This window comes from Zingiber officinale, chromosome 7B (genome assembly GCF_018446385.1).
Source record: "Zingiber officinale cultivar Zhangliang chromosome 7B, Zo_v1.1, whole genome shotgun sequence".
Lineage (NCBI taxonomy): Eukaryota > Viridiplantae > Streptophyta > Magnoliopsida > Zingiberales > Zingiberaceae > Zingiber > Zingiber officinale.
The window spans coordinates 32,622,998-32,638,612 of NC_055999.1; positions in this window are offsets into that span (position 1 = coordinate 32,622,998).

Consider the following 15,615-nt stretch of genomic DNA (forward strand, 5'->3'; position numbering starts at 1 on the left):
TAATCGATTGGAATGCCTTAATCCATCAGTGTGATCGATTAGGCTTGATTCTATTGCTCAAATTGAATTACCAATCGATTATTAACTGCCACCAATCGATTGATATTGCTGATAAGGCCTGATAAATCCCATTTTTTTCTCCCATTTTGAGCCATCGTTCATGGTTAATGGATTCACACATATATATGAGATGTATCTAGGATTAATATGTGAATCCAAATGTGCTATGATGATTAATTATGTGTTTTATCCATTGAAATGTCAAATCATGATTTTTGAAAAAAATATACATTAATTTTGTATTAGTCTTTTCCATGATTGGTCAAGTCAATGATTCATAAAAAATTTCGATCTTTTTGCTCAATGAAACACATCATAACAAGCATAATAACCAAAGAGAATGTTCCTAGCATCTCACTCTCATCTAGATATATCAAAAAACACAATCGAGGCAAATCTTATATTCTTGTGAGATACAATTTAAGGTAAGGTGAATTTTAATGATTTCATTCTTGAAGTGATCATAAGGGATTATTTGTTTATTCTACAAAATACATTCTCAATTCCCTTCATAAATAATTAAATTTAGCTTTTGGGAGGAGTTCACTAAAATATCGTTTAAGTTTGATTTGGACTTAATATAACTAACGATAATATCACCTTTAGCCATATGATCTTGAATAAAATGATATTTTACTTTAATGTGTTTTGATCTTTAATGATGAACTAGATTTTTAGTTAAGTTTATGCTACTCACATTATCACAAAGACTTGTACATTTTTTATAGATGAGTTTATAGTCCTCTAAAGTGTGAGACATCCATAACAATTGTGATACACACTCTCCCATAGTGATATATTCAGCTTCGGTTATGGAGAGTGCTACACAATATTATTTTTGACTTGATCAATTCACTAGAGAAGATCCAAGAAATTGACATATACCACTAGTACTTTTTTGAACCAATATGCATCCGACATAATAAAAATCAGAGTATCTTATAAGATCAAAAGTTTTGGTTCTAGGATACCATAAGCCTACATTTTGAGTCCCCTTTAGATATCAAATGATTCATTTGACAACACATAAGTATTACTCCTTGGCACAAGATTGATATCTTGCACATATACCCATGATGAATAGGATATCGGGTCTACTAGCCATAGTATAAAGAAGATTACCTATAATACTATTGTTGGTGCAACATGGCCGGCAAGAGGGGGGCGAATTGCCTAAAAAAAAACCCCTTCTCTTCCTTTTGATTTTATTAGTTGCACAATTAAAATAACAATACTAAAAGAAGTAACAACTTAAAAAGAGTAGGTAAAAGGTCAGAGTTTTATTTAGTTACAACCTAAGTGGTTATTAATCTAAGGCGTTAAAAAGTACTAGAAGATCTCATTCATTGAAGGTGGAGAAACCTTTTACACACTTTGACAGCTCAAAAATGAATAGGAAAGTTAATACAGAAGTTGTTGAATATTTCCTAAGGGTCTTTTTATAGCCCCTAAAAAATGTTATCCGCAACTTGATGGTGTAGGTGCAGCGGAGACCAGCAAGAGGGGGGTGAATTGCTGAAAACAAAAAATAAAACTACCCTCCCCGGATTTCAACTCAGAAATAAATGCAGCAGTAAAATAATAGAGACAGAAAATTAAAGCAGAAACAGAATTTTAACCTGGTTACAACCAAGAGGGTTGTTAATCCAGGGCAGTGAAAAGCGTACTAAGAAAATTCTCCTTTGCTTAAGGCGGAGAAGCATTTTATACTCTAATGGCTCAGAACTACTGCTAGGAAATGCTTACAGAGTTGAATGTAGAGGTTGTTCTGAATTCCTAGTTCCAGGGGCCTTTAAATAGCCTCTAGAAATATGATCTCGAGGGTCCAAGGCCCCTCCAATAGGGGTCCAAGGCGCCTCCAAGAGGTGAGTGGATAAAACTGTATCCGCAGCTTGAAACAGTCACTTTAACCTGTTGAAGGCGCCTTCAACAAGCTTGAAGGTGCCTTCAAGCTGGAGGCACCTCCAAGCCTGATGGAGGTGCCTCCAAGCTGGCAGCTCCACTTTCAGCTTGCTTTCTTCAGCTTCCGACGCTCCGTTCTTTTGGGTGATAGCGGCCAACCGGAATAGGGCTCACCCGAACCCAATTCCCGGCCTTCTCCTCGAGCAGCCTTCCGTCTCGGCTTAACGCCCCTCGAACGCCGTGCACGCTCTTCATGCTCACCGGAGTACTCTTCCGCAGCTCTCTCGTCCTTCGGACGCACTGAGCTCGTCGGGTCCCTTCCCGTGCCGTCCTTCTCGCTAGCTGCGTCTTCCGCTCGACTTCCTGTGCTCCTAAGCTCCTGCACACTCAGACACAGGGATCAAACACAACAGGACCTAACCAACTTGGTTGATCACATCAAAACTACCACGGGGTCCAATAATCTCTCCCTTTTTGATGTGCATCAACTTAAGTTCAAGTTAGGGTTTAAATAGACATAAATAGTAATTTTAAAGGAAATTACTAAACTAACAAGTTAAGCATAATTTTTGCAATAAATAAGATTGCAACACATTTTCAAAAAATAGGTAAAATTTTAATTTTCCTAACTCTTTTAATTTTCCTAACTCCCCCTGAACTTGTACCTTTCTCTCCCCCTTTGATCACAGCAAAAATGGGGTACAAATAAGAAAATCTTAAGCACATTATTAAGGATAGTTTTAGAATTTTTAACAAAAAAAATAAAATTTCTAAGTTAAACTTAATTTTTGAATGTTAAAAAAACCTAAGTCAAATGAAGTTTTCTAGAATATTTCCAAAGATAATTTCAAAAAAGAATTTTAGAAATTAAAAAAAATAATTCTAAGTTAAACTGAATTTTTAAAAAAAATTCTAAGTCAATAAAAAAAATTCTAAGTAAGAATTTTCAAAGAAATTCCAAGAAAAAAAATGTTTGTTAAGCTTTCAAAGCATTATTTAATTTTTGTTTTTAATGGTTTTTCAGAAAGTTAATTAAGCATTTTCTTTCAGTATTTTAGCTTCTAGGTCGTGGCGAGGCACTAGGCCTTCTTGATTATTGGAGCAACAACCACTTCCTTAGACAAAACTTCCATAAAAAATTTCAATGTTTAATTTTCTTACTTTAAAGCTTTTAACTTAAAAGAAATTAATTTAGCACAGATTTTGGAACCCAATAGAGGTTCCTTCCTACTGGATTAATCAGATATCTAGGGGGTACATAAATTTTGGGTAATTTTCTAAGTTGACCCTGATAGTTTCTAATGTATCAGTTTAATTTTCCATAAGTTCTTAATTTTGATTTAGAAAATTTATTTAAGCATGCATCAGATTCCAATTTTTTAATTTCTAATTTTAATCTATCATTTTCTGATTTTATATTATCGTACATTTCAAGTGGACATGCTTTTGCTAATTTCATTTTTAATTCTTTATTTTCTTTTTCTAATTCGTATAAGTCTTTAGAAAGCGATTTAATAAATCGAAAAGACTGAGATGGGGTTAGATTGCATACCTTACTTACCTGATCCGGTGACGCTCCCCCTTCACTGCTGCTTTCTTCTTCTGATGTTCCTCCCCCTTCATCGATGCTCATCTATGAGCTTGAGTCTTCTTCTGGCTGATGGTTCACCATTAGCGCTAACCCCGAGAATTCTTCGATGTTTGACTCAGAGGATGACGAATCTGACCAGGTAGCCTTCAGGTTCTTGTGCTTGGAGGGTTCTGGTTTCTTGTATTTTGACTTTTCCCAGTCTTTCTCCTTTCTCTTTAGCTTTGGGCAGTCATCTTTGATGTGCCCCTCTTCGTTGCAGTTGTAGCAATGAATCGTCCTCTTCTTTCGATGATTCCTCTGCGATTTAAATTTATTACTATTAAAAAACTTATTGAAGCGTCTTACTAGTAGTGCCGCTTCGGATTCGTCGACTGAGGCTTCAGAGTCAGAACAGTTCATTTTTGCCTTTAAGGCAATGTTCTGACTGGTCTTCTCTATTCCATTGGGTTCTGAAACTCGAGATTCGTGAAATTCAAAAGTGGAAAATAATTGTTCTAAAGTACTTACCTCGAGGTCCTTAGAGATGTAGTACGCATCTACTAAGGAGGCCCATTCTGGAGTTCTCGGGAAGGCATTGAGCGCGTATCGGATAGAATCCCGGTTGGTTACCTCTTCTCCAAGGTTCGTTAGTTGCGTTATCAGCTCCTTGATTCTCGCTTGGAGTTGCGCTACCTTCTCGCCTTGGTTCATCCGGAGGTTCGTCAGCTGGTTCCGGAGGATGTCGCGCTTCGCTTCGGAGGTACCTTCGTGAAGCTCCAGGAATTTTTCCCAAAGATCTTTCGCGGAGTCGTAGCTTCCGATCCGATTTACCTCCTGCGGCGGCAGAACGCTAAGTAGGTGGAACTCAGCCTTTCCGTTGGCGATTAAATCTGCTTGCTCCTTTTTCGTCTAGGTATTTTCCTCCTTATCTTTCAGAACTGCATAGCCATATTTCATTATTAAAAGAATGTCAAATTCGGTTTTAAAAAATACATCCATTTTGCGCTTCCATGTGACGAAGTCTCTGTCGAACTTTGGGGGATGGATGTTCGCTCCGTCCATCGTCTTGATCATAGTGCTTCAGTTGGCGGTTAGTCCTTCTGAGGCGATCAGGCTCTGATACCAATTGTAGGTGCAGCGGAGACCGGCAAGAGAGGGGTGAATTGCTGAAAACAAAAAATAAAACTACCCTCCTCGAATTTCAACTCAGAAATAAATGCAGTAGTAAAATAATAGAGACAGAAAATAAAAGCAGAAACAGAATTTTAACTTGGTTAAAACCAAGAGGGTTGTTAATCCAGGGCAGTGAAAAGCGTACTAAGAAAATTCTCTTTTGCTGAACGCGGAGAAGCCTTTTACACTCTAATGGCTCAGAATTACTGCTAGGAAATGCTCACAGAGTTGAATGTAGAAGTTGTTCTGAATTCCTAATTCCAGGGGCTTTTAAATAGCCTCTAGAAATATGATCTCGAGGGTCCAAGGAGCCTCCAATAGGGATCCAAGGCGCCTCCAAGAGGTGAGTGGATAAAACTGTATTCGCGGCTTGAAACGGTCACTTTGACCTGTTAAAGGTGCCTTCAACAAGCTTGAAGGCGCCTTCAAGCTGGAGGTGCCTCCAAGCCTGATGGAGGCGCCTCCAAGCTGGCAGCTCCACTTTCAGCTTGCTTTCTTCAGTTTCTGACGCTCCGTTCTTTTGGGTGATAGCGGCCAACCGGAATAGGGCTCACCTGAACCAAATTCCCGACCTTCTCCTCGAGCAGCCTTCCGTCCCGGCTTAACGTCCCTCGAACGCCGGGCACGCTCTTCACGCCCACCAGAGTAGTATTCTGCAGCTCTCCAGTCCTTCGGACGCACCGAGCCCGTCGGCTCCCTTCTCGTGTTAGTTAGAGCCCTAGAGCCAATCATTTGATGATTGTATGGACTCATGTATATCATATTCTTGTATATATATTAAGGCATTTGGTTTTTGGTTATTATGCTTATTTGTATTAGTGTCAGATAAAATAAGTATAGTAACGTCCTTGAGTAGAAGGTTCTTACCTATATCAATCGATTGGTTGAATCGATAGTGAGATGATATAGGGAACACTACTCTAAATCATTCCTAGTCGAGTATTAACATTCAGGGATAATGTTAATACAATAAGACTAGAATGTAGGTCAGCTCGATGACTTGATCTCACAAGTCATGGATATAGAGATATCAAGCTGACACATGGGTATGCATTAGAGAATGTATACTGAATGACCCGCCATGAGAAAGTATCATGGATCGTTATATGAGTGTCATATACTTTCTCATGTGGCTATTAGTATGACTATTAGTCCTTTGATCTGAAGTCACCATGGATCCCTACATAAGGAGTTATGTACTTTGGTTTCGTCAAACGTCACCCGTAACAGGGTGGACTATAAAGGCGATTACTGGGTATGTAACAAATTATGCAGAGGGATGTGAGTGATGTAGATGGGATCTATCCCTCCCATATGATGGGAGCGACATCAATATTCTTGATAGAGTTAGACCACGAAGTGCATGACCATGCCCAAGTGAGTCAACATGAGATGTTGAGCTCATTTGATTGAGTGAGTCTAATTGGAGTTCAAGATTTAGATTGATTAGAGGATGACACGATCTATGCCTCACATTGATCAATCTAGATGTCTAGGATAGAAGGACAATGTCACATATTGTGAGTGTTGGGTTTTTCTAGCCGCGAAAACCGCTTTTGGCGTCGCGGAAACCCCGAATCGCCCAAGCCACGGATCTCGTGCAAGGTAAAACCGAACGAAAATACGAGTACGAGTTTGAAAACTTTAATCTACAGTAGATCTACATAAGGATAAACCATTTATACCTTTGTAGCGAAGCCCTTCGCAATCCCGCTTGTCCTTGGTTCGCCGGATCTCAAAAGTGTCAAAGTAGACACTTCTCTATTTGTATCCACACAAGCAAGAGATGGAGAAGAAACCTTAGAGTGTGCTAGCACTCAAGCAAGGTCTCGGCAAGAAGGAGAAGAGGGAGAGAAGAATTGTGAGCAAGAGGAAGAAGATGAAAATCAATTAACCTTGAATGAAAAATAAAACATTCATCCTTTTTCACTCAAAGTGGCCGGCCACATTAAACCTTGTAACCCCCATGGAATATCAAGAGTCACAACTCTTGGTAACTCCCATGAGGTGGCATTTGGTCAAGTCAAACTTGACCAAATGAAGAGGCCTTGATGATGTGGCATTGGTCAAGTCAAAGTCAAGTCAAAAACATGACTCTTCATCTTCCTACTTAAGTCAAGTCAAACTTGACCACTTCTATCCCTTGGTTGATCTAATCTAACCATTGGTTCAAGCCAATTTTAATTTAATGAATCTCTATTCATTGAATTAAATTAATTAAATGAGTCTAAGTCCAAATTAGACTCACTTAACACATGAACCAACTTGAGTCCAACTCAATTATCCTACTTTGGATTACTCTTAATCCAATTTGGTTCATCATATGAACCTAATCATTTAGGTTCATCAAATGAACCTAGTCTCCATCTATTTGCCCTTAGTGTGTGACCCTATAGGTTCTTGTAACGTTGGCAATGCCCCTAAACCCATTTAGGAGCATAAGTAATGAGCGGTATCTAGCAACACATCATTACTACCCAAGTTACAAGAATGTCGAGATCCGACATCACCTTGTGACTACTAATTGTGACTTCTCACAACATGTGACATTGTCCTTCTATCCTAGACATCTAGATTGATCAATATGAGGCATAGACCGTGTTATCCTCTAATCAATCTAAATCTTGAACTCCAAGTAGACTCACTCGATCAAATGAGCTCAACATCTAATGTTGACTCATTTGGGCATGGCCATGCACTTAGTGGTCTCACTCTATCAAGAATAGCGATGTCGCTCCCGTCATATGGGAGGGATAGATCCCATCTACATCACTCACATCCCTCTGCATAATTCGTTATATACCCAGTAATTGCCTTTATAGTCCACCCTGTTACGGGTGACGTTTGACGAAACCAAAGTACATAACTCCTTATGTAGGGATCCATGGTGACTTCAGGTCAAAGGACTAATAGTCATACTAATAGCCACATGAGAAAGTATATGACACTCATATAACGATCCATGATATTTTCTCATGGTGGGTCATTCAGTATACATTCTCTAATGCATACCCATGTGTCAGCTTGATATCTCTATATCCATGACTTGTGAGATCAAGTCATCGAGCTGACCTACATGCTAGTCTTATTGTATTAACATTGTCCCTGAATGTTAATACTCGACTAGGAATGATTTAGAGTAGTGTTCCCTATATCATCTCACTATCGATTCAACTAATCGATTGATATAGGTATGAACCTTCTACTCAAGGACGCTATTATACTTAGTCTATTTAGCACTAATACAAATAAGTATAATAACCAAACAAATGCCTTTATTAATATACAAGAATATGATACAATGAGTCCATACAATCATCAAATAATTGGCTCTAGGGCTCTAACTAACAATCTCCCACTAGCACTAGTGCCAATCAGTATAGGCTCTAAGGCCTAATGACCTAGTGTGACCATCATGCTTCCTCTGTGCCAAAGCCTTGGTCAAGGGATCTGCGATGTTAGCCTCTGTAGGTACTCTGCAAATCTTCACATCTCCTCTATCGATAAACTCTCGAATGAGATGGAAGCGCCGTAGTATGTGCTTGGTCCGCTGAGGTTCCTTTGCTGTGCTATAGCTCCATTGTTGTCACAATAGAGCTCAACTGGTCAGCGATGCTAGGAACCACCCCAAGTTCATGATGAACTTGCGATCGCCTCCTTTGCGCCTCACGATGCGACATGTACTATTGTAGAATCACTCGATCCCGCTTGAACTCTTCCGGCGACAACACCACCATTAATGCAAAATACGAACCCGATTGTGATCTATAGTCATCACGGTCGGTCTGGAAGCACCATAACCCTTTACAACTAGCTCATCATTGCCTCCATATATCAAGAAATATTCTTTAGTTCTTCTTAAGTACTTAAGAATATTCTTGACCGCTATCCATGACTTTCACCGATCTGGTATCTGCTCGTCATGCTCAAAGCATACGAGACATCCGGTCGAGTACATAGCATATGATCGATCCTATGGCCGAGGCATAAGGGATCTGATCCATGCGGTCTCTCCTCTCTAGAAGAGGGATTTTGAGTCTTGAAAGACTCACGCCATGTGACATCGCAGAAATCCCTTCTTGGAGTTCTAAACCGAAGGAGTACCTTGTCAATGTATGTACTCGACTTAGGCCAAGCAATTTCTTAGATCTATCTCTATAGATCCGTGTCCCTAGAATGCGGGATGCCTCACCTAAGTCCTTCATTGAGAAGCAACTCCCTAGCCAGTCTTGACAGATGAAGCATAGGATGTCCTTCCCAATGAGTAGTATGTCATCCACATATAATATGAGGAAGACAACTATGTCCCTACAACCTTCTTGTAGACACAAGGCTCATCTTCGTTCTTGATGAAACCAAACTGTTTGATCGCATCATCGAATCGAAGATTCCAGCTCCGAGAAGCTTGCTTTAGTCCATAAATGGACCTATGCAGCTTGCATACTCTACTAGTATACTGTGGATCTACAAAACCCTCAGGTTGTGTCATGTACACATCCTCGAGTAGGTTTCCATTCAGAAACGTGGTTTTGACATCCATCTGCCATATCTCATAGTCATGGTAGGCTGCAATAGCAAGCATGATCCGAATGGACTTAAACATCGCCACTGGAGAAAAGGTTTCATCATAGTCAATACCATGAATCTGCTTGAAACCTTTAGCTACCAAGCGACCCTTATAGATAAGTCCATCCATGTCAGTCTTTCTCTTAAAGACCCACTTGCACCCAATGGGTTTTACCCCTTCAGGTGGATCAACCAAAGTCCATACTTGGTTGGTGTACATGGATTCTATCTCGGATCTCATGGCTTCTAGCCATTCCTCATAATCTGGTCTCATCACAGCTTCTTGATAGGTGGTAGGCTCATCCTCTATGAGCACAATGTCATCATGGTCAGACAAGAGAAATGAGTATCTCTCAGGCTGACGACGTACCCTATCAGACCTGCGAAGAGGTATGTCTACATGAACCGGTTGTTGTTCCTCAACTCCTTGTGGAACAACATCATCCATAACACTTTGTGGTTCCAGTTCAATTTCCATCGTGGCATGAGTGCTATTGTTCGCATCTTGAATTTCTTCAAGATCGAACGCGATCCCACTAGTCTTTCTAGAAACAAAGTCCCTTTCTAGAAAGACCCCAGTCTTTGCCACAACTACCTTGTGCTGACTAGGAATGTAGAAATAATATCCCTTAGTTTCCTTGGGATATCCGATGAAATAGCACTTGTCGGATTTGGGTCCTAATTTGTCTGAGACTTGACGTCGTACGTAAGCCTTACAACCCCAAATCCTCATGAAAGACACCTGGGCATCTCTCCCAGTCCATATCCTATATGGTGTCTTTATCACGGCCTTTGATGGAACTCGGTTGAGTATGAAAGCTGCTGTGTCTAGAGCATATCCCCATAGATATGTCGGAAGATCTGTGTGACTCATCATAGATCGTACCATATCTAATAAGGTACGATTCCTCCTTTCGGATACACCATTCCACTGTGGTGTTCCAGGAGGAGTGAGTTGAGATAAAATCCCACACTCAGCTAAGTAGTCACGAAACTCATGGCTTAAGTATTCACCACCTCGATCTCAAGTACCTTAATACTCTTGCCAAGCTGGTTACATACTTCATTCTTGAATTCTTTGAACTTTCAAAGGATTGACTTATGTGTCATCAAGTACACATAACCGTATCTCTTGAAATCATCGAAAATGTGATGAAGTACCTATAACCGCCTCTAGCAACAACATTGAAAGGGCCACATACATCACTATGTATGAGTCCTAACAAATCGATTGCTCTCTCGCTATGCCTACTAAAGGCGTCTTGGTCATCTTGCCTCGTAGGCATGACTCGCATATCTCATATGATTCAAAATCAAATGAGTCCAACAAACCATGGGATGCATTGTCATTTATATGACCTAAGCGACAGTGCCAGAGGTAGGTTTGGTTCATGTCATTTGACTTGAACCTCTTGGTACTAATGTTATAGATGGGGCTCTCAAGGTCTAGAATATAGAGTCCGTTTATTAGAGGTGCACTACAATAGAACATATCTTTTAAATATACAGAACAACATTTGTCTTTTATTATAAAAGAGTATCCTTTCTTGTCTAAACAAGAAACTGAAACTATGTTCTTAGTAAGAGCAGGTACATAACAACAATCATCTAAATCTAGTACAAGCCCAGAGGGCAGAGATAGCTGATAAGTTCCTACAGCAACAGCAGCAACCCGTGCTCCATTGCCTACTCGTAGGTCCACCTCGCCCTTTGCCAATGCTCTGCTATTTCTCAGCGCCTGCACATCAGTACAAATGTGAGAAGCACATCCAGTATCTAATACCCATGATGTAGAAATAGATAGATTGACTTCTATAACATATATACCTGAAGTGGAAGTCTCACTTCGCTTCTTCTTAAGATCCTCCAAGTATACCTTGCAGTTCCTCTTCCAGTGCCCGGTCTGACCGCAGTGGAAGCAGGTAGCATCCTTGGCGACCCCTCCTTTAGGCTTCAGTGCCTTGCCTTTGCCCTTGGTTTGGGACTTTCCCTTACCTTTGGGCTTGCCCTTGCCCTTGTGCTTCTGGACCATCAGAATGGGCTTAACCTTCTTAAGGTTAATCTAAGCAGTTCGTAACATACTAAGTAGCTCGGGCAGTGGCTTGTCAATCTCGTTCATGTTATAGTTGAGAACGAATTGACTATAGCTATCCGGCAAGGACTGCAAGATCAAGTCAGTGGCCAACTCTTGGCCAAGTGGGAACCCCAGTCTTTGTAGGTTCTCTATGTACCCAATCATCTTGAGTACATAAGGACCTACAGGAGCCCCGTCTGACATCTTGCACTGAAACAGTGCCTTCGAGATCTCAAATCTCTCATGCCTCGCTTGTCCCTGATATAGTTGGCGAAGATGCTCAACCATATCAAAAGCGCCCATCAACTCATGTTGCTTCTGAAGCTCTGAGTTCATGAGCATTAGACAGGACACATCTAATGCATCGTCTTGATCTGCATCGCGTGGCATTGGCGGGAGGAGCCTCCGGAATGGGCTGCTCCAGACCGTACAGTCAACGTTCTTGGGTGAGAACTATTCTCAAGTTCCTGTACCAGTCCAGGAAATTCGCTCCGTTGAGCTTGTCCTTCTCAAGGACAGATCGCAGGGAGAAGGAATTCGTGTTCGACGTCATGGTTATCTACAACAGAAAATTTGCAGAAATAAATATCATATTCTTTAAAAATCATTTAATTAGGCCTTTTAATTAAATGATGCTCCCACTGAATTCTATAATTCTTGTGGGACAAGATCCACATCATACTAACCCTTGAGTTAGCTTTGGCTAATACGCCCAAGGCTTAGTATGATCGGTAGGTAACGATTACCAATTACATCTCTATGCAACTCTTGTTTATAGAATCAATATCCGCATTTATATTAAAACTCGAGTTAGCTTTGGCTAATACGCCCGAGAGTTAATATAGATGTGATATTGATCTATCTTTCCAACTATTGGAAGAATGCCTATAGTTGACTCGATCCAACCGAGTAACTATGAATACTCAATCTAATTGAGTTTGTATTCACCCATGCGTTGATAGACGGGACCAAGATTGTCCCTCCATATCCTACCAAGATAATATGTATTGCTCTGCTTTGGCAGATTCAACAATACATGTGATCGAGGTAGTGATAGGTATCACGGCACGGTTATGCATTAGAGTTGAGTCGATTGAGATCTAATCTAATCGAGAAGGATGCATCTTGTGCACGACTTAGATCTAATCTAATCGCAAGGGTGCATCATGTGCACGACTTAGATCTAATCTAATCGTTAGGCACTAATTAATTAACTACTTATTAAATATGCATCACATACACAAGCAATTAATTAATCTATTTGTGATTTAGTCATGGCCCTACTACGATCTTCTCAAGCCAATGAGAAGATCGATTGGTCAACCTAGGGTCAACAGCTTCTTCAAGCTACTCCCTTTGACCACCTTGTGTTGCTCGTGCCCGCCTCGGAACTCCGTCTCGTGTGGACCCTCCACCGCTCCAATTTGTACATTACAATTTGAAACTCGAGTTACATTCGAGTCTAGATCTAATTTACAACAAGAAAATAAGATAAGGCACGATGCGCAGGTCGCGAATATAATACAACACTCGCAAACACACAACGGCACGCAGGCCGTATTATGAATTACAACACAACCAATCATATTGGGCTTTGGGCCATGACTATCACAAATTAATATATAATTCAAAATTATATATTTTTCATAATTTTCTATAATTTTAAAATTAATTTTTACAATTTTGACGAATAAAATTTAGCGGTTTCGGGCGCAATCGCGGAACGGATCCCCTTGCGGGGCCCAGGGGCATCGCCCCTACCCGCGATCTAACCATCGCGAGGGTTCCTTTGCGATCCAACAGCGCCTAAACCCGCTGTCCCTAAATGATTTGGGTCAAGACATTGCCGTTTCGGAAAAATCTTCCCGACGGGTTCATTTTTTAGCGATTTCGGGTGCAATCGCGGAGCAAATCCCCTTGCGGGGTTAGGGGGAATACCCCTACCCACGATCTAACCATCGTGAGTTTCTCATTTGCGATCTAATGGCATCCAAGCCCGCTGTCCCAAATGGATTTGGGGCAAAACGAAGCCGGTTTTGAAAGATCTTTCCGGTAGCCGAAGACTACAAGTGCCGAGACACTTGTGCTTCGCTTCTACGGAAAAATTACCCATAAAATCATAAAAAAACTAATTTTTACAGAAAATCACAGAAGGTTTTATTTTTCATAAAAATAAAAACAAACTCGTACAAGCCTTGCACGTGGCTCTGATACCACTGTTGGGTTTTTCGGGCCGCGAAAACCGCTTTTCGCGTCGCGGAAACCCCGAATCGCCCAAGCCACGGATCTCGTGCAAGGTAAAACCGAACGAAAATACGAGTACGAGTTTGAAAACTTTAATCTACAGTAGATCTACATAAGGATAAACCATTTATACCTTTGTAGCGAAGCCCTTCGCAATCCCGCTTGTCCTTGGTTCGCCGGATCTCAAAAGTGTCAAAGTAGACACTTCTCTATTTGTATCCACACAAGCAAGAGATGGAGAAGAAACCTTAGAGTGTGCTAGCACTCAAGCAAGGTCTCGGCAAGAAGGAGAAGAGGGAGAGAAGAATTGTGAGCAAGAGGAAGAAGATGAAATCAATTAGCCTTGAATGAAAAATAAAACATTCATCCTTTTTCACTCAAAGTGGCCGGCCACATTAAACCTTGTAACCCCCATGGAATATCAAGAGTCACAACTCTTGGTAACTCACATGAGGTGGCATTTGGTCAAGTCAAACTTGACCAAATGAAGAGGCCTTGATGATGTGGCATTGGTCAAGTCAAAGTCAAGTCAAAAACATGACTCTTCATCTTCCTACTTAAGTCAAGTCAAACTTGACCACTTCTATCCCTTGGTTGATCTAATCTAACCATTGGTTCAAGCCAATTTTAATTTAATGAATCTCTATTCATTGAATTAAATTAATTAAATGAGTCTAAGTCCAAATTAGACTCACTTAACACATGAACCAACTTGAGTCCAACTCAATTATCCTACTTTGGATTACTCTTAATCCAATTTGGTTCATCATATGAACCTAATCATTTTGGTTCATCAAATGAACCTAGTCTCCATCTATTTGCCCTTAGTGTGTGACCCTATAGGTTCTTGTAACGTTGGCAATGCCCCAAACCCATTTAGGAGCATAAGTAATGAGCGGTATCTAGCAACACATCATTACTACCCAAGTTACAAGAATGTCAAGATCTGACATCACCTTGTGACTACTAATTGTGACTCCTCACAACATGTGACATTGTCCTTCTATCCTAGACATCTAGATTGATCAATATGAGGCATAGACCGTGTCATCCTCTAATCAATCTAAATCTTGAACTCCAAGTAGACTCACTCGATCAAATGAGCTCAACATTTAATGTTGACTCATTTGGGCATGGCCATGCACTTAGTGGTCTCACGCTATCAAGAATAGCGATGTCGCTCCCGTCATATGGGAGGGATAGATCCCATCTACATCACTCACATCCCTCTGCATAATTCGTTATATACCCAGTAATCGCCTTTATAGTCCACCCTGTTACGGGTGACGTTTGACGAAACCAAAGTACATAACTCCTTATGTAGGGATCCATGGTGACTTTAGGTCAAAGGACTAATAGTCATACTAATAGCCACATGAGAAAGTATATGACACTCATATAACGATCCATGATACTTTCTCATGGCGGGTCATTCAGTATACATTCTCTAATGCATACCCATGTGTCAGCTTGATATCTCTATATCTATGACTTGTGAGATCAAGTCATCGAGCTGACCTACATGCTAGTTTTATTGTATTAACATTGTCCCTGAATGTTAATACTCGACTAGGAATGATTTAGAGTAGTGTTCCCTATATCATCTCACTATCGATTCAACTAATCGATTGATATAGGTATGAACCTTCTACTCAAGGACGCTATTATACTTAGTCTATTTGGCACTAATACAAATAAGTATAATAACCAAACAAATGCCTTTATTAATATACAAGAATATTATACAATGAGTCCATATAATCATCAAATGATTGGCTCTAGGGCTCTAACTAACAGTGAGGAGTCACAATTAGTAGTCACAAGGTGATGTTGGATCTCAACATTCTTGTAACTTAGGTAGTAATGATGTGTTGCTAGATACCGCTCATTACTTATGCTCCTAAATGAGTTTAGGGGCATTGCCAACGTTACAAGAACCTATAGGGTCACACACTAAGTACAATTAGATGGAGATTTGGTTCATACGATGAACCAAGAGGATTAGATGCATTTGATGAATCAAATT